Below are 10,348 nucleotides of genomic sequence, written 5' to 3' on the forward strand. Positions count from 1 at the left end.
AGTAACTGCATATTCTCTATTTGTTTCTTTTATTTCGGCAGCAATCTCTCCCCAAATGACATTATGCTTCTTCTTTCCAGTATTAAACTCATACTCTTTTTCTCTGTATTTTTCTATGAGTAAAAGTACTGCAGCATCAGGCCACACAAAACCTTTTAGATTTGACTGATCTAAAATTTTATTAAGAAGTCATTATAAATTAAATTTTATTGCGAAGTTTAAGCTAATTATTCAACAAAATATTAAATTGTGAAAAACTATACTGATTTGGGAGTTTTCGGTATGTTCAATTGCTGATGTATCTCCAGCACTATGTTGTTGCAAGATATTTTGCAAAAAATGTTCATCTACAAAATTATATTTTTATTAATTTATAGGTTATAATTACATATATTAAGTGTATTGATTGTACGTTTTAATACCTTGACTAGCTCTTGCAGCGGTTTCTTTCTCTAGAAAGAGCGTAATAATTTCACTGTTGCCGTCAATAATAACTGGAAATTCCACTAATTCTTTATTTTTTTCCATTTGTTTATTTTAATACACATCTCAAAGATACTAAAACTTCGTATTTTCCGCGCATGCATTAACTCTGCATCAAACGCTTCACGTTCGAGCTGATGCAGCTGATGCATGTTAATGCGCGAGAAGTGATGGGAATCTAGGGAATTCTCTGCGCTATTAATGCGCTACTGATGCGCGCATTGAGTGAAACGGAACGGTTCTCTATGCAGTCTATGCGCATTATGCGTGAAACGGAACGCAGCCCTGATGTCAGTCTGTGCACTGATTGCTTATTGGATTAAAATTTATATCCAACTCAGGGCCTTTTATACTTTCTTTATGGATACTGCATCTGCTATCCTCATTCTTCTCATTTTATAGCATATAAGCTCCTTTCGGAGACGCTCGATCTCAGAAATAAAATTAGCTCGAAATTTTATGAAGCTTTTGCCAGTGTTGTCCCGCGCGCTATTCACTGTAGAGAACGCACTATTATTATTATTACTATTGTTACTATATCTAGCTAATACAATAGTTTTGTATTACACAATATTATTTGCTTGAAAACAGTCAATACATGCATTAATTTGTGTGTTAAAATTTTCCTCTTCCCCAGTGTACGTAGGTTAGTTGTGTCGAAATAAATGTTTAATAAGCCGCTAATAGATGTTTTTAAACCACTTTTAAACGTCTTGTAATTGACTAATAGACGTTTAAGTAATTGACTAATAGAAGTCTCCTAGAAGTATAAGTCCCGATCTACAATAGGTATAGTAAGCTTTAAGCCTTAAGAAATTGACCAATCATAGTCGACTATTCTCCTCAAATTTGATTGTGGTTGGTCAATTTCTTAAAGCTTAGGGTTTAAATCACCTATTGTAGATTACGACTAATGTCAAGGACACAAAAACGTCTAATCAATCAAAATTTAGATATGTAAATCCACTTGATTCTTTGTTTAAACAATTGTTGATTCGACGTTTTTTCAACAAATAATTTTTCACTGGATGTATTATAAGTTCAAGTTATTTATAATTACAACATTACTGCAACTGCTTTTTAGGGTAGTTTTTATGCTACAAAATATAGATCTGAATAATTCGCAATAATGGCATCCCATACAGCATAGAAGCTTGCAGCAACATTGCTACAAGGTTGCAAGATTGCATATTGCAGTGCAATGTTGCAGAGACATTGCAGTGACATTCATTTGCACTATTACTTCAGCAATATTGCAGCACTATTTCAAAAATATGACGAATATAATAATATTTTTTACTTATTTACTAATTACTCTTGTTACTTATATTTCAAATTCAGTAATATTTCACATCAATAGTAGAATAGTTTATAGAATAGTATTGGGAGTGTGTATTAATTTTAAAGGATTTTCAAGAAATAGCGTAACTAGTACTATATCGCATCGGCCCATATTGTTGCAACTTTCATATCAAAGCATCATCATGTGGCTTTAGTTTCCAGTATGTATCATTTTGCCGAAGTGTAAACAACATTGTTTTTTTTTTAGCATTGAATGTCGAATTTTGTGCCAACAAAACGCAATTTGAGGGAAGCTTTGCTTTTTTGCTTTCATTAGAAGAAAAGTGCTGCTGAAAGTCAACGAATGCTGTCGGAAGCTTATGGTGATTATACTCCATCGATTTCAACATGTGAGTACTGGTTTCGATGCTATAAAAAAGGTAATTTTGACACGAAAGACAAGGAACATCCAGGCCAGTCGAAAAAGTTTGAAGATGAGGAAGTGGAAGCTTTACTCGATCAAGACCCGAGTCAAACGCAAGAAGAACTTGCAGAATAAATGTTGATTGATCAACGATTTCTAGACGTTTGAAGGCTATTGCAATGATTCAAAAGCAAGGAAATTGGGTGCCAAGTTGAAGCTGAGGGATGTCGAAAGGCGCAAAATGACCTGTGAATTGTTGCTTCAAAGACACAGAAGAAAAATTTTCTTGTATCGTATCGTGACGGGTGATGAAAAATGGATACGCTACGATAATCCGAAGCGCAAAAAATCATGGCGCAGGCCAGGCGAACCATCAACATTGACGGCAGAGCTGAATATTCATGGCGTCAAGCTCATGCTCTGTATGTGGGATCAGCTGGGTGTAGTGTATTATGCTCCAATCCAACGAAACCATCACTGGCAAATGCTACCAACAACAATTGATGCAATTGAGCCGAGCATTGAAACAAAAACGGCGAGATTACGCAAAAAGACACGACAAAGTGATTTGCCAGCACGACAACGCTCGGCCACATGTTGCGAAATCGGTCAAGGAAACGTTAGAAGCACTTAACTGGAATGTCCTACCACACCCGCTATATTCTTTAGATATTGCTCCTTCCAATTTCGATCGATGACTCATGGCCTGTCTGAGCAGCGGTTCCATTCTTACGAGGATACCAATAAATGTGTCGAATCGTGGATAGCCTCAAAAGATATGTCATTCTTTCGATATGGAATCCACTTATTACTAGAAAGATGAGAAAAAGTAGTGGCTAGCGATGGACAATATTTTGAATAATCAATTTGTAGTCATTTTTTCACAACAAAGCCATATTTTTACAAAAAAATTTCTTAAAATTAATGCACACTCCTAATACTTAGAATAGTACTTGTTAATGGCAGTCATTAATTCTAGAATTTCTCTTATTACATATTTCTTAAACTTCTTTTATTGTTTTTTCGGAGAAAACACTTTTTTCAGATTTAATATTCGTTAAATTACTTGTTTAATTTTGTGGTTTTTTGTTTCATTAAAATATTATATTCTTAAACGAAATATCATTTTTTAAATGATAAAAATAAAAACTTTTGATTCGTTCAAGGAAACTATGTCATTTGATGAAACAACACTATTATTTTGAATAGTATTTTATAAAAGTTTCTTTAAAAATTTAGTAATTCGATTTGTTTAATTTAGATTTTTTTTGATTATTATTTTTCTAGTTTGGGTTAATCATTATAATATTCTGTTAAAAATCTAAAAATAATCATCACTGGTTCACTACATTACATTAATATTCATCGCATGTCGAATGTTGTTGCGTTGTTTCAATATCTATCAGTAAATTATCCAACAAACACCAAGTAAAAGTTATATACTCTACTGAAAAATTTCTGTTGAGATAACAATAGAATTCCCAATCCAATTTTCAGTTAAATTCTCAATTGAATTCTCAAATGCCGTTTCCGCAAAATTTCGCATGTAAGATCTCAATTGAGATATTTGTATTTGATGGAAATAATTTATTGAAAATATAATAAACTTTTGCTGAAATACGTTTGAAAAGCATTCACAATTTTGACCCAATTTCATTTAAATTTCATCATAATTTATTTATTAATATTTCAGTATAAATGTAGAAAAATTCAGTGAAAAATTATTATTAATTAAAATAGATTGAGAAAAGTATAATAAAGTATTATTTTGTCTAAATAATAAAAAAAACTGGCATTTCATATTTTGTGTCGTTTCATTTATTCGCGTGGGATTCGGTCCCGTGTCACACGGTTACCATCTTTAGATAACTGCGCTGTTCAATGGCTATCCTCAACGATCGTATGGGAACTTGTGATGGCAATGCGCTGTAACGATATCGTGAATTATATTTACAATATACTCTTATAGCGTTTAAAAATTTAATGACATATTTGTCAGTAAATGTTTTAAAGGATGTAACAACAATCACAATGCGATTAATATTGATACAATGTTATATAACTAATTAAATGTAAACGTACAACGTACTCGCAAAAGAGAGAGAAAGAAGGAATATTCTCTCTTTTGCGAGCACGTTGTATGTTAAAGTTTGATTGGTCATACAACATTGTATCAATGGGTGCATTCAGGAGACACAACGGCCCTTATAAAAATATCATACTAAGAATCATTGATAATTACTTATTTTCAGTATTAAAAATACTGGATAATAAGTAATTATCAATGATTCTTAGTATAATATTTCTATAAGGGGGTTACACAACGGTTGAGTAATTAGTCAACGTAATTGATCTAAAGTTAGGGATTTGACAGTAAGGACCAATAATCACTGACCGCTCACTGATCAGCTATATTTTCTGAACGCAGCCAATATTAATCTCATTGTGATTGTTATTACGTCTTTTGAAACATTTACCAACAAATATGTCATTACATTTTTAAACGCTATAATGGCTCCTGCACACAGGACGCGGTAATGCTTGCCGCGCGGCGGAATCAATATATTGTTTTTCCGTAAGAGCTAGAAAGTTATTACGGAAAGTAACATATTGATTGCCTGTCGCACGAACTTCCGCCGCGCGGCAAGCATTACCGCGTCTTGTGTGCAGAAGCCATCAGAGTATATTGTAATACAATCCACTACGATATCGTTACAGCGCATTGCCATCACCAGTTCCCATACGATCGTTGAGGATAGCCATTGAACAGCGCAGTTATCTAAAGATGGTAACCGTGTGACACGGGACCGAATCCCACGCGAATAAATGAAACGACACAAAATATGAAATGCCAGTTTTTTTTATTATTTAGACAAAATAATACTTTATTATACTTTTCTCAATCTATTTTAATTAATAATTATTTTTCACTGAATTTTTCTACATTTATATTGGAAGTACAAATTAGTTCGGTCCGTTTTTTGTGGTCAAAAATGCATTTATTTCAGAACAAAATGAATGAACAGATTAATCAAAGTATTGCCCATCGCTGGCTACTACTTTTTCCCACCTCTCAGGCAATTTTCGAATTCCATCTCAAAAAAATGTCTTGTCTTTTGAGGCGATCCAAGTTAGGAGCCAATTTCGATTTCTGCGAAAGAAGTGAATCGGTGACCTGCCAAATCGTGCTGCATCCGTCGGAACAATCAGTAATCAGAAGGAGCAATGTCCGGCGAATACGGCGGGTGCGGTAAAATATCCCACTTGAGCGTTTCCAAATAATTTTTTACGACTTTTGCGACATGAGGCCGAACGTTATCATGCAGAAGAATAACTTTGTCATGTCTTTGCTCGTATTCCGGCCGTTTTTCTCGTAATGCACGGCTCAAACGAATCAATTGTTGCGTAACTCCCAATGATTCTGCAATCTCCTCTTGCGTTTGACTCGGATCTTCATCGAGTAATGCTTCCAATTCTTTGTCTTCGAATTTTTTTGGCTGTCCAAAGCGAGGCTTGTCTTTAACGCTGAAATCACCATTCTTGAAACGTCGAAACCATTCCCTACATGATTTATCAGTTGGAGCATTGTCACCATAAACTTCTATAATCATTCGATGCGCTTCAGCTGCACTTTTCTTCCAATTAAAGCAGAAAACTAAAACCTTCCGCAAATGCTGCTTAGTTAACAAAATTTGACATATTCAACACAGTAAAAAACAGGGGTTTTGTATGAAACTCAAAGCGATATAAACTGCATATTATTGACAGATGTCTAAGGGAGCGGTGCACTTGGACACGGTGCATTTGGACACAGCCAATCACAGCACCGTGTGATTAGAGACATTTGTAGGGTCCCTTGGAACAGCGACTTGTGATTGGACTGTGTCCAATTGCCCCGTGTCCAACTGATATACACTCGATGTCTAACCTCTCTGAAACCACCGAAATCAACTATCACTATGAAACATTCATAACAGCCAGAGCTATCTTTTGAAAACGGACCGAACTAATTTGTGCTCCCAATACTATAATATTACTGAAATATTAATAAAATTATAATGAAATTTAAATGAAATTGGGTCAAAATTGCGAATGCTTTTCAAACGCATTTCAGCAAAAGTTTATTATATTTTCAATAAATTATTTCCATCAAATACAAATATCTCAATTGAGATCTTACATGCGAAATTTTTCGGAAACGGCATTTGAGAATTCAATTGAGAATTAAACTGAGAATTGAATTGGGAATTCTATTGTTATCTCAACAGAAATTTTTCAGTAGGGTAACTATTATTATTTGATGTTTGCTAGATATATTATAATATACTGTGAGGATACACTATAAGGATAAATTATAAACACAAATCGTAAGAATATCATTAGTATCACTGGAAATCGCCACGTACCGATCGTCAGATTAAAACAACACTTTAACGTAGTCAGGATATAAATGGGTGACCGATGGTATACCGCTTGGGATCGAAATTATCGAGGGAAGATTCACGAAAGTTTGGAGTGTGTATTGACAATCTTATACCTAGTAGTTTATGAGACATAAGAAAATTAGGAATTATAAATATATTTTTTTAAATATTATGATTTTCTCATTTTTCACATTCGCACAATAATTCTCAGTATTTGATTACTATCAATATTTAATAGTGATTTTATTATCAGTATTCACCAGAAATTAAGTACTGATGAAAAAATTATTGAATTACTGGTAATACAAGTACATAATCACTAATAATTTTTTAGTATTTATTAGTATGATATTCCTGTAAGGGTGTTATCTGGGATTTTACTTTGTATAATAAAATATGTTAATAATATTACATATATATTGCATTGCAATGTTGCTTGCACAGTTGCGTTGTTATATTGCTGCAAGCGGACATTTTACCGTTGCTGCAACGTTACAGTAGTATTGCAGCAACATTTTGCAACGTTGTTGCAATGTCACAACATTGCAAAACGATGATGCTGCAATGTTGCTGCAACGTTGCTGTGCTGTATGAGATTTCACGTAGCACAACTATACCCCAATAAACAATCTGTGTGCAGACTGACATCAGATTGACGACAGAATCTGTCGAATTCGAGCAGGATCTGTCGACAGATCCATAAACATCTGCGTCCCCAATCTGCCGTCAGTTATGTGCTAATCTCTCTCCCAGATATATCTGGAGATAGCAAAATTATATTAATGTAATATTATGGTAAGGCTGAAAAGTCCGTCTTTTCCCACATCTCAAGCGAAATGTCAGTGATGTCAGTGTAATGTGACAAAAAGCAGATATTTGGATATTGCCGTAAAATTGCATCGACATAATTTTGCCATTTCAAGATATCTCCCCAGTAAACAAACTGAGCACAGACTGCGCGCAGATTGGCAGCAAATTTGATCAAAAACCCACAGCAAAACCATAGCCATCTGTGTCTACATTAGGCTACGGTTTTGGCGACAGATCTTGCTGTCGGGCAATTGGTGCCAAATTTGCAGCGCAGCAAAATCTGCGCGGTTTCTGCTGCCAATCTGCTGTCAAATCGCTACAAGATCTGCACATTTTTGCTGCAAATCTGCAGCAATTATCCGACAACAAGCTCTGCCACATATCTGGCGGCAATTTGGCAGCAAGATTTGACATAACAGATCCTGCATCAAATTTGTTATCTATTTGCCATCAAAAGTTGATAGCAAGCTCTGCTCGAAATTTGTTCGTGTAGGTTATATTAGGTATATTTTGCGATTTAAAAGGCGAACAAACTCTAAGATTTTTCTTCCTTAAACATTAAGTAGGCAATATAAAGCACTTTTTATCAAGTAAGGAATTAATATAGTGTCCAAAGACGATTATCCAAAAGATCTTCGGTTAAAGTTCGAATCTCACCAGAGAAAATCTTTAAAATTATGAAAAAAATAATATAGAAAAACTTTTTTTTAAATTGAATTTTACGAGTATTTATGAGAAAGCGCTCATTCTATGAGTAATTATGAAAAATTATGAGAAAATTTTTTACCAAAAATTTAACTGAAGAATCTACGATTTGCGCGCAATCTGCCGCCAATCTGATGTCAGAGTCTGTTAGCAGACTCTATCAGCTGTTCTGTCGTCAGAACAGATTCTGTGTCCAGATTCTGTAAACAGATCTGTTGCCATTCTGTCTACAAACACTGTTGACAGACTCTGCGCAAAATCTACTCACGCAAGTTTGGCTATCTGGGTCTGGAAAAAGATTAGGATCTCAGATAGCCAAACCTGCGTGAGTAGATTTTGCGCAGAGTCTGTCAACAGTGTTTGTAGACAGAATGGCAACAGATCTGTTAGCCTCCGCACAAGCATCCGTAACATGTTAAGTTTATGGATTTCTTAGTGCGTTTACTTAAGGAGATGCTGAACGCGATCGCGAACTTCGAAAGCGTCGGTACCCATACAGCACAGAAACATTGCAGAAACGTTGCAGAAATATTTCATTGCAAGATTGTAACATTGCAAATACATATAATATGACTGTGATTAACATTACTATGATGTTGCAGCAACGGTAAAATGTCCTGCCTTAGAAAGATTACATTGTAATATCATAACAATATTGGAATGCAATATATACATATAATCCATATATACGCAGAAATATTATACTAAGAAATACTGAAAAATTATTAGTGATTAAGTATTACCAGTAATTCAATAATTTTTAGTAGCCAGTACTTAATTTCTGATGAATATTGATAATAAAATCTCTATTAAATATTGATAGTAATCAAATACTGAGAATTATTATGCGAAGATGAAAAATGAGAAAATCATAATATTTAAAAAAATATATTTATAATTCCTTATTTTCTCTCGTGTCTCATAAACCACTAGGTATCGAGGATTGTCAATAAACACTTTAAAACTTCCGTGAATCCTCCTTCAATTATCTATAATTTCGATTCCAAGCGGCATACCACCGGTCACCATCCATGTCTTGGACTCCGTAAAGTATTGCTTAACCTGAGGATAGAACGATATGCGATGATTCCCAATGACTCCAACGATATTTTTACGATTTATGCTTATATAATGTATTCTTATTTTGTTCACAATATATTATAACATATCTAGCAAACACCAAATAATAGTTATATAACTTTTACTTGGTGTTTGTTGGATAATTTGCTCATAGATATTGAAACAATGCAACAACATTCGATATGCGATGAATATTGATGTAATGTAGTGAACTAGTAATAATTACTTTTATATTTTTAATAGAATGTTATAACGATTAATCCAAACAAAAAAAAAATAAAAAATCTAAGAAAATCCAAATAAAATCAATCGAATTACTAAATTTTTAAATAAACTTTTAGAGAATATTATTTAAAACAATAATGCTGTTTTATCAAATAACATGGTTTCCTACAACGAAATAAAAGTTTTTATTCTCATCATTTTAAAAAATGATATTACCTTTAAGAATATAATATTTTAATGAAACAAAAAAAGACACAAAATTAAACGTACGAATTAAAAGTACGAATATTAAATCTAAAGAAAGTGCTTTTTCCGAAAAAACGATATAAGAAGTATAAAAAATATGTAATATGACAAATTCTATTAGTGACTGCCATTAACAAGTACCATTCTAAGTACTACTATTCTATAAGCACTATTGATGTGAAACATTACTGCATTTGAAATACAAGTAACAAAAATAACTAGTAAATAAGTAAAAAATATTATAATTAAATATGATTAAACCCGCGCAGTAAAACTTACGTATACGCAACTATTTCAAAAATAGGAGTTCTGTTTTTACATATTATTCCAAATAATTACGTTGGAATGTGATCTATAATAATTATTTCTAAGCTCATATCATAATAGATGCCTCTGGTTTCAGCTATTATTGTAAGCAGTTAATTATGTTACAATATACATTTAACAATATTTATGATTCACTATCTCAAATCAGAATACATGCTTGAACGGTTTTATTCTATTGTACATATCCACGTATTAATTACATTGCAATATGGATCTACATTTTTTTTACTATTACGCAGCTTTCGTCATAATTGACGCCTCTGCTTTTATATATTCCAATTACATTGCAATATTCATGTACAATATTTATTATTGCAGCTCACGTCTGAATTGACGCCTCTGG

At 33.3% G+C, this 10,348-nt stretch overlaps 1 protein-coding gene across 3 annotated transcripts in view; it reads right to left on the reverse strand.

Annotated features, from left to right (window-relative positions):
• LOC116851263 (1,5-anhydro-D-fructose reductase) overlaps positions 1-10,348 on the reverse strand; it is a 254,733-nt gene that overhangs the window by 193,672 nt on the left and 50,713 nt on the right. The gene's annotated exons all lie outside the window — the stretch shown is intronic.

The sequence above is a fragment of the Odontomachus brunneus genome, unplaced genomic scaffold (assembly GCF_010583005.1).
Source record: "Odontomachus brunneus isolate Ranch 3 - 2012 unplaced genomic scaffold, Obru_v1 Obru_scaffold_170, whole genome shotgun sequence".
Classification (NCBI taxonomy): Eukaryota; Metazoa; Arthropoda; class Insecta; order Hymenoptera; family Formicidae; genus Odontomachus; species Odontomachus brunneus.